This window comes from Hippocampus guttulatus, unplaced genomic scaffold, assembly GCF_054856545.1.
Source record: "Hippocampus guttulatus isolate MCC_2025c unplaced genomic scaffold, RoL_Hgut_1.0 HiC_scaffold_36, whole genome shotgun sequence".
Taxonomy (NCBI): domain Eukaryota; kingdom Metazoa; phylum Chordata; class Actinopteri; order Syngnathiformes; family Syngnathidae; genus Hippocampus; species Hippocampus guttulatus.
This window is the reverse complement of record NW_028233895.1, coordinates 122,501-132,500: the sequence shown is the minus strand read 5'-3', so window position 1 is coordinate 132,500 and position 10,000 is coordinate 122,501.

The following is a 10,000-nucleotide window of genomic DNA, read 5'->3' as shown; positions in this document are numbered from 1 at the left end:
CGCTGGGGGTACCAGGGGTAAGGCTGAGGGTACCAGGGGTGCCGCTGAGGGTACCAGGGGTGCCGCTGGGGGTACCAGGGGTAAGGCTGAGGGTACCAGGGGTGCCGCTGGGGGTACCAGGGGTAAGGCTGAGGGTACCAGGGGTGCCGCTGGGGGTACCAGGGGTAAGGCTGAGGGTACCAGGGGTAGGGCTGGAGGTACCAGGGGTGCCGCTGAGGGTACCAGGGGTAAAGAGCGGGCCGGCCCGGCGGGCGAGTGTGGCCGGGAAAGAGGCCTCTCGGTCGGATTGGGAGTTTGAAAAAAATCCCCCATTCATTTCCAATGGCGGAGGTACCAGGGGCAAGGCTGGGGGTACCAGGGGTAAAGAGCGGGCCGGCCCGGCGGGCGAGTGTGGCCGGAAAAGGGGCCTCTTGGTCGGATTGGGAGTTTGAAAAAATCCCCCATTCATTTCCAATGGCGGAGGTACCAGGGGCAAGGCTGGGGGTACCAGGGGCGAAGCTGGCTGGGGGTACCAGGGGTAAGGCTGAGGGTACCAGGGGTGCAGCTGAGGGTACCAGGGGTAAGGTTGAGGGTACCAGGGGTGTTGCTGGGGGTACCAGGGGTCACCATTCATTTTCAATGGGGGAGGTACCAGGGGCAAGGCTGGGGGTACCAGGGGTGTTGCTGGGGGTACCAGGGGTAAAGAGCGGGCCGGCCCGGCGGGCGAGTGTGGCCGGAAAAGGGGCCTCTTGCTCGGATTGGGAGTTTGAAAAAATTCCCCCATTCATTTTCAATGGCAGATGTACCAGGGGTCGGTGTCCGCCAGACGGCGGTGTGGTAGGCAAAAGGCGGGCCGGCTCGGCGAGCGTGCGTGCCCGGGAAAAAGGCCTCTTGGCCGGCGTGAGAGTTTAATAATAGCGGGCCGGCTCATCGAGCGTGCGTGCCCGGGAAAAGGGCCTCTTGGCCGGCGTGAGAGTTTAATAATAGCGGGCCGGCCCGGCGAGCGTGCGTGCCCGGGAAAAAGGCCTCCTTGCAGGCGTGAGCGTTTAATAATAGCGGGCCGGCCCGGCGAGCGTGCGTGCCCGGGAAAAAGGCCTCCTTGCAGGCGTGAGAGTTTAATAATAGCGGGCCGGCCCGGCGAGCGTGCGTGCCCGGGAAAAAGGCCTCCTTGCAGGCGTGAGAGTTTAATAATAGCGGGCCGGCTCGGCGAGCGTGCGTGCACGGGAAAAAGGCCTCTTGGCCGGCGTGAGAGTTTAATAATAGCGGGCCGGCCCGGCGAGCGTGCGTGCCCGGGAAAAAGGCCTCCTTGCAGGCGTGAGAGTTTAATAATAGCGGGCCGGCTCATCGAGCGTGCGTGCCCGGGAAAAGGGCCTCCTTGCAGGCGTGAGAGTTTAATAATAGCGGGCCGGCTCTGCGAGCGTGCGTGCCCGGGAAAAGGGCCTCTTGGCCGGCCTGAGCGTTTAATAATAGCGGGCCGGCTCATCGAGCGTGCGTGCCCGGGAAAAGGGCCTCTTGGCCGGCCTGAGCGTTTAATAATAGCGGGCCGGCCCCGCGAGCGTGCGTGCCCGGGAAAAAGGCCTCCTTGCAGGCGTGAGAGTTTAATAATAGCGGGCCGGCTCATCGAGCGTGCGTGCCCGGGAAAAGGGCCTCCTTGCAGGCGTGAGAGTTTAATAATAGCGGGCCGGCTCGGCGAGCGTGCGTGCCCGGGAAAAGGGCCTCTTGGCCGGCGTGAGAGTTTAATAATAGCGGGCCGGCCCCGCGAGCGTGCGTGCCCGGGAAAAAGGCCTCCTTGCAGGGGTGAGAGTTTAATAATAGCGGGCCGGCCCGGCGAGCGTGCGTGCCCGGGAAAAAGGCCTCCTTGCAGGCGTGAGCGTTTAATAATAGCGGACCGGCTCTGCGAGCGTGCGTGCCCGGGAAAAGGGCCTCTTGGCCGGCCTGAGCGTTTAATAATAGCGGGCCGGCCCGGCGAGCGTGCGTGCCCGGGAAAAAGGCCTCTTGGCCGGCTTGGGGGATTGAAAAAAAATCCCCCATTCATTTTCAACGGGAGGGGTCGGCGGTACCGCTTGGTGTCCGCCAGACGGCGGTGTGGTAGGCAAATGGCGGGCCTGCACGGCGAGCGTGCGTGCCCGGGAAAAAGGCCTCCTTGCAGGCGTGAGAGTTTAATAATAGCGGGCCGGCCCGGAGAGCGTGCGTGCCCGGGAAAAAGGCCTCTTGGCCGGCGTGAGAGTTTAATAATAGCGGGCCGGCCCGGCGAGCGTGCGTGCCCGGGAAAAAGGCCTCCTTGCAGGCGTGAGCGTTTAATAATAGCGGGCCGGCTCATCGAGCGTGCGTGCCCGGGAAAAGGGCCTCTTGGCCGGCGTGAGAGTTTAATAATAGCGGGCCGGCTCATCGAGCGTGCGTGCCCGGGAAAAAGGCCTCTTGGCCGGCTTGGGGGATTGAAAAAAAAATCCCCCATTCATTTTCAACGGGAGGGGTCGGCGGTACCGCTTGGTGTCCGCCAGACGGCGGTGTGGTAGGCAAATGGCGGGCCTGCACGGCGAGCGTGCGTGCCCGGGAAAAAGGCCTCCTGGCCGGCGTGAGAGTTTAATAATAGCGGGCCGGCTCTGCGAGCGTGCGTGCCCGGGAAAAAGGCCTCCTTGCAGGCGTGAGAGTTTAATAATAGCGGGCCGGCTCGGCGAGCGTGCGTGCCCGGGAAAAAGGCCTCCTTGCAGGCGTAAGAGTTTAATAATAGCGGGCCGGCTCATCGAGCGTGCGTGCCCGGGAAAAAGGCCTCTTGGCCGGCGTGAGAGTTTAATAATAGCGGGCCGGCCCGGCGAGCGTGCGTGCCCGGGAAAAAGGCCTCCTTGCAGGCGTGAGCGTTTAATAATAGCGGGCCGGCTCATCGAGCGTGCGTGCCCGGGAAAAGGGCCTCTTGGCCGGCGTGAGAGTTTAATAATAGCGGGCCGGCTCATCGAGCGTGCGTGCCCGGGAAAAAGGCCTCTTGGCCGGCTTGGGGGATTGTAAAAAAAAATCCCCCATTCATTTTCAACGGGAGGGGTCGGCGGTACCGCGTGGTGTCCGCCAGACGGCGGTGTGGTAGGCAAATGGCGGGCCTGCACGGCGAGCGTGCGTGCCCGGGAAAAATGCCTCCTGGCCGGCGTGAGAGTTTAATAATAGCGGGCCGGCTCATCGAGCGTGCGTGCCCGGGAAAAAGGCCTCCTTGCAGGCGTGAGAGTTTAATAATAGCGGGCCGGCTCGGCGAGCGTGCGTGCCCGGGAAAAAGGCCTCTTGGCCAGCTTGGGGGATTGAAAAAAAATCCCCCATTCATTTTCAACGGGAGGGGTCGGCGGTACCGCTTGGTGTCCGCCAGACGGCGGTGTGGTAGGCAAATGGCGGGCCTGCACGGCGAGCGTGCGTGCCCGGGAAAAATGCCTCCTGGCCGGCGTGAGAGTTTAATAATAGCGGGCCGGCTCGGCGAGCGTGCGTGCCCGGGAAAAAGGCCTCTTGGCCGGCGTGAGAGTTTAATAATAGCGGGCCGGCTCGGCGAGCGTGCGTGCCCGGGAAAAGGGCCTCTTGGCCGGCGTGAGAGTTTAATAATAGCGGGCCGGCTCAGCGAGCGTGCGTGCCCGGGAAAAAGGCCTCCTTGCAGGCGTGAGAGTTTAATAATAGCGGGCCGGCTCATCGAGCGTGCGTGCCCGGGAAAAGGGCCTCTTGGCCGGCGTGAGAGTTTAATAATAGCGGGCCTGAGAGTTTAATAATAGCGGGCCGGCTCGGCGAGCGTGCGTGCCCGGGAAAAGGGCCTCTTGGCCGGCGTGAGAGTTTAATAATAGCGGGCCGGCTCATCGAGCGTGCGTGCCCGGGAAAAGGGCCTCTTGGCCGGCGTGAGAGTTTAATAATAGCGGGCCGGCCCGGCGAGCGTGCGTGCCCGGGAAAAAGGCCTCCTTGCAGGCGTGAGCGTTTAATAATAGCGGGCCGGCCCGGCGAGCGTGCGTGCCCGGGAAAAAGGCCTCCTTGCAGGCGTGAGAGTTTAATAATAGCGGGCCGGCTCCGCGAGCGTGCGTGGCCGGGAAAAAGGCCTCTTGGCCGGCGTGAGAGTTTAATAATAGCGGGCCGGCTCGGCGAGCGTGCGTGCCCGGGAAAAGGGCCTCTTGGCCGGCGTGAGAGTTTAATAATAGCGGGCCGGCTCATCGAGCGTGCGTGCCCGGGAAAAGGGCCTCTTGGCCGGCGTGAGAGTTTAATAATAGCGGGCCGGCCCGGCGAGCGTGCGTGCCCGGGAAAAAGGCCTCCTTGCAGGCGTGAGAGTTTAATAATAGCGGGCCGGCTCCGCGAGCGTGCGTGGCCGGGAAAAAGGCCTCTTGGCCGGCGTGAGAGTTTAATAATAGCGGGCCGGCTCATCGAGCGTGCGTGCCCGGGAAAAGGGCCTCTTGGCCGGCGTGAGAGTTTAATAATAGCGGGCCGGCTCATCGAGCGTGCGTGCCCGGGAAAAGGGCCTCTTGGCCGGCGTGAGAGTTTAATAATAGCGGGCCGGCCCGGCGAGCGTGCGTGCCCGGGAAAAAGGCCTCCTTGCAGGCGTGAGAGTTTAATAATAGCGGGCCGGCCCGGCGAGCGTGCGTGCCCGGGAAAAAGGCCTCCTTGCAGGCGTGAGAGTTTAATAATAGCGGGCCGGCCCGGCGAGCGTGCGTGCCCGGGAAAAAGGCCTCCTTGCAGGCGTGAGAGTTTAATAATAGCGGGCCGGCCCGGCGAGCGTGCGTGCCCGGGAAAAAGGCCTCCTTGCAGGCGTGAGAGTTTAATAATAGCGGGCCGGCTCCGCGAGCGTGCGTGCCCGGGAAAAAGGCCTCCTTGCAGGCGTGAGAGTTCAATAATAGCGGGCCGGCCCGGCGAGCGTGCGTGCCCGGGAAAAAGGCCTCCTTGCAGGCGTGAGAGTTTAATAATAGCGGGCCGGCCCGGCGAGCGTGCGTGCCCGGGAAAAAGGCCTCTTGGCCGGCGTGAGAGTTTAATAATAGCGGGCCGGCCCCGCGAGCGTGCGTGCCCGGGAAAAAGGCCTCCTTGCAGGGGTGAGAGTTTAATAATAGCGGGCCGGCCCGGCGAGCGTGCGTGCCCGGGAAAAAGGCCTCTTGGCCGGCGTGGGAGATTGAAAAAATTCCCCCATTCATTTTCAATGGCGGGGGTACCAGGGGTAGAGCTGGGGGTACCAGGGGTAAAGAGCGGGCCGGCCCGGCGTGCGAGTTTGGCCGGAAAAGAGGCCTCTTGGTCGGATTGGGAGATTGAAAAAATTCCCCCATTCATTTTCAATGGCGGGGGTACCAGGGGTAGAGCTGGGGGTACCAGGGGTAAAGAGCGGGCCGGCCCGGCGTGCGAGTTTGGCCGGAAAAGAGGCCTCTTGGTCGGATTGGGAGATTGAAAAAATTTCCCCCATTCATTTTCAATGGCGGGGGTACCAGGGGTAGAGCTGGGGGTACCAGGGGTAAAGAGCGGGCCGGCCCGGCGTGCGAGTTTGGCCGGAAAAGAGGCCTCTTGGTCGGATTGGGAGATTGAAAAAATTCCCCCATTCATTTTCAATGGCGGGGGTACCAGGGGTAAAGAGCGGGCCGGCCCAGCGTGCGAGTTTGGCCGGGAAAGGGGCCTCCTGGCCGGCCTGGGGGATTAAAAAAATTCCCCCATTCATTTTCAATGGCGGGGGTACCAGGGGTAGCAGTACCGATTTTGGTCGTTAGGGGCGCTGTAGTAGGTAAACCAGATATGCGGAGTTAGGGGGTCAAGAAGGCGAAAGGCTTAGAAAGTGACCGTTCACCAAAATACTTTCCGAAACGTATATAGGGGGGCATGTGTCGGACGAGTCACCATGCTTTCTCGATGCTGGAGGTACCAGGGGCACAAAGTTGGCCGGGAAAGATGCCTCTTAGGCGGATTGAAAGCATGAGAAAATGCCCCCCATTCATTTTCAATGGCGGAGAGCGGGCCGGCCCCGCAGCCGAGTGTGGCCGGCGGAGAGGCGTCTCGGTCGGATGAATGAAGCGTGGAGCCGGCCTCTGACGGCGGAGCTCCGCACTTTCGAATATTTTCTATCTCCCCCTCCGGGCGGTCGACGGCAGTTGGGAAGGCCGCCCGAGAGGCGCCCGGGGCGGATACCTCGGGCGAAAAGCCGGCCTCTGACGGCGGAGCTCCGCACTTTCGAATATTTTCTATTTCCCCCTCCGGGCGGTCGACGGCAGTTGGGAAGGCCGCCCGAGAGGCGCCCGGGGCGGATACCTCGGGCGAAAAGCCGGCCTCTGACGGCGGAGCTCCGCACTTTCGAATATTTTCTATCTCCCCCTCCGGGCGGCCGACGGCAGTTGGGAAGGCCGCCCGAGAGGCGCCCGGGGCGGATACCTCGGGCGAAAAGCCGGCCTCTGACGGCGGAGCTCCGCACTTTCGAATATTTTCTATTTCCCCCTCCGGGCGGCCGACGGCAGTTGGGAAGGCCGCCCGAGAGGCGCCCGGGGCGGATACCTCGGGCGAAAAGCCGGCCTCTGACGGCGGAGCTCCGCACTTTCGAATATTTTCTATCTCCCCCTCCGGGCGGCCGACGGCAGTTGGGAAGGCCGCCCGAGAGGCGCCCGGGGCGGATACCTCGGGCGAAAAGCCGGCCTCCGACGGCGGAGCTCCGCACTTTCGAATATTTTCTATTTCCCCCTCCGGGCGGCCGACGGCAGTTGGGAAGGCCGCCCGAGAGGCGCCCGGGGCGGATACCTCGGGCGAAAAGCCGGCCTCTGACGGCGGAGCTCCGCACTTTCGAATATTTTCTATCTCCCCCTCCGGGCGGCCGACGGCAGTTGGGAAGGCCGCCCGAGAGGCGCCCGGGGCGGATACCTCGGGCGAAAAGCCGGCCTCTGACGGCGGAGCTCCGCACTTTCGAATATTTTCTATTTCCCCCTCCGGGCGGCCGACGGCAGTTGGGAAGGCCGCCCGAGAGGCGCCCGGGGCGGATACCTCGGGCGAAAAGCCGGCCTCTGACGGCGGAGCTCCGCACTTTCGAATATTTTCTATTTCCCCCTCCGGGCGGCCGACGGCAGTTGGGAAGGCCGCCCGAGAGGCGCCCCGGGGCGGATACCTCGGGCGAAAAGCCGGCCTCTGACGGCGGAGCTCCGCACTTTCGAATATTTTCTATTTCCCCCTCCGGGCGGCCGACGGCAGTTGGGAAGGCCGCCCGAGAGGCGCCCCGGGGCGGATACCCCGGGCGAAAAGCCGGCCTCTGACGGCGGAGCTCCGCACTTTCGAATATTTTCTATTTCCCCCTCCGGGCGGCCGACGGCAGTTGGGAAGGCCGCCCGAGAGGCGCCCCGGGGCGGATACCCCGGGCGAAAAGCCGGCCTCTGACGGCGGAGCTCCGCACTTTCGAATATTTTCTATTTCCCCCTCCGGGCGGCCGACGGCAGTTGGGAAGGCCGCCCGAGAGGCGCCCCGGGGCGGATACCCCGGGCGAAAAGCCGGCCTCTGACGGCGGAGCTCCGCACTTTCGAATATTTTCTATTTCCCCCTCCGGGCGGCTGACGGCAGGTGGGAAGGCCGCCCATTCATTTTCAATGGCGGAGGTACCAGGGGTGCCGCTGAGGGTACCAGGGGTGCCGCTGAGGGTACCAGGGGTGCCGCTGAGGGTACCAGGGGTACCGCTGAGGGTACCAGGGGTGCGGCTGAGGGTACCAGGGGTGCGGCTGAGGGTACCAGGGGTGCGGCTGAGGGTACCAGGGGTGCCGCTGAGGGTACCAGGGGTACGGCTGAGGGTACCAGGGGTGCCGCTGAGGGTACCAGGGGTACGGCTGAGGGTACCAGGGGTGCCGCTGAGGGTACCAGGGGTGCGGCTGAGGGTACCAGGGGTGCGGCTGAGGGTACCAGGGGTGCCGCTGAGGGTACCAGGGGTGCCGCTGAGGGTACCAGGGGTGCCGCTGAGGGTACCAGGGGTGCCGCTGAGGGTACCAGGGGTGCCGCTGAGGGTACCAGGGGTGCCGCTGAGGGTACCAGGGGTGCGGCTGAGGGTACCAGGGGTAAGGCTGAGGGTACCAGGGGTGCCGCTGAGGGTACCAGGGGTGCCGCTGAGGGTACCAGGGGTACGGCTGGAGGTACCAGGGGTAAGGCTGGAGGTACCAGGGGTAAGGCTGGAGGTACCAGGGGTTAGGCTGGAGGTACCAGGGGTAAGGCTGGGGGTACCAGGGGTAAGGCTGAGGGTACCAGGGGTTAGGCTGGGGGTACCAGGGGTAAGGCTGGGGGTACCAGGGGCGAAGCTGGCTGGGGGTACCAGGGGTTGGGCTGAGGGTACCAGGGGTTGGGCTGAGGGTACCAGGGGTAAGGCTGAGGGTACCAGGGGCGAAGCTGGCTGGGGGTACCAGGGGTGTTGCTGAGGGTACCAGGGGTGCCGCTGAGGGTACCAGGGGTTAGGCTGGGGGTACCAGGGGTTGAGCTGAGGGTACCAGGGGTAAGGCTGAGGGTACCAGGGGTGTTGCTGGGGGTACCAGGGGTCGCCATTCATTTTCAATGGGGGAGGTACCAGGGGTAGGGCTGGGGGTACCAGGGGTAAAGAGCGGACCGGCTCGCCGGCCGAGCGTGGCCGAAAAAGAGGCCTCCTGGCCGGATTGAGAAATTAAAAAAAATTCCCCCATTCATTTTCAATGGCGGGGGTACCAGGGGTATGCAGTACCGATTTTGGTCGTTAGGGGCGCTGTAGTAGGTAAACCAGATATGGGGAGTTAGGGGGTCAAGAAGGCTAAAAGGCTTAGAAAGTGAGCGTTCACCAAAATACTTTCCGAAACGTATATAGGTGAGCATGTTTTGAATGGGTGACCTCCAGGGCGACACAGGGGAGGCCCCTAAGAGTATAATCAGACCATCGTGAGGGTGTTTCCAGCCACCCAAAAGCACTGGAACGGCCTCTGACGGCGGAGCTCCGCACTATCGAATATTTTCTATTTCCCCCTCCAGGCGGTCGACGGCAGTTGGGAAGGCCGCCCGAGAGGCGCCCGGGGCGGATACCCCGTGCGAAAACCCGGCCTCTGACGGCGGAGCTCCGCACTTTCGAATATTTTCTGTTTCCCCCTCCGGGCGGTCGACGGCAGTTGGGAAGGCCGCCCGAGAGGCGCCCGGGGCGGATACCCCGTGCGAAAACCCGGCCTCTGACGGCGGAGCTCCGCACTTTCGAATATTTTCTGTTTCCCCCTCCGGGCGGTCGACGGCAGTTGGGAAGGCCGCCCGAGAGGCGCCCGGGGCGGATACCCCGTGCGAAAACCCGGCCTCTGACGGCGGAGCTCCGCACTTTCGAATATTTTCTGTTTCCCCCTCCGGGCGGTCGACGGCAGTTGGGAAGGCCGCCCGAGAGGCGCCCGGGGCGGATACCCCGTGCGAAAACCCGGCCTCTGACGGCGGAGCTCCGCACTTTCGAACATTTTCTGTTTCCCCCTCCGGGCGGTCGACGGCAGTTGGGAAGGCCGCCCGAGAGGCGCCCGGGGCGGATACCCCGTGCGAAAACCCGGCCTCTGACGGCGGAGCTCCGCACTTTCGAACATTTTCTGTTTCCCCCTCCGGGCGGTCGACGGCAGTTGGGAAGGCCGCCCGAGAGGCGCCCGGGGCGGATACCCCGTGCGAAAACCCGGCCTCTGACGGCGGAGCTCCGCACTTTCGAATATTTTCTGTTTCCCCCTCCGGGCGGTCGACGGCAGTTGGGAAGGCCGCCCGAGAGGCGCCCGGGGCGGATACCCCGTGCGAAAACCCGGCCTCTGACGGCGGAGCTCCGCACTTTCGAACATTTTCTGTTTCCCCCTCCGGGCGGTCGACGGCAGTTGGGAAGGCCGCCCGAGAGGCGCCCGGGGCGGATACCCCGTGCGAAAACCCGGCCTCTGACGGCGGAGCTCCGCACTTTCGAATATTTTCTGTTTCCCCCTCCGGGCGGTCGACGGCAGTTGGGAAGGCCGCCCGAGAGGCGCCCGGGGCGGATACCCCGGGCGAAAACCCGGCCTCTGACGGCGGAGCTCCGCACTTTCGAATATGTCCCCCTCCACATCGCACCCATACACAA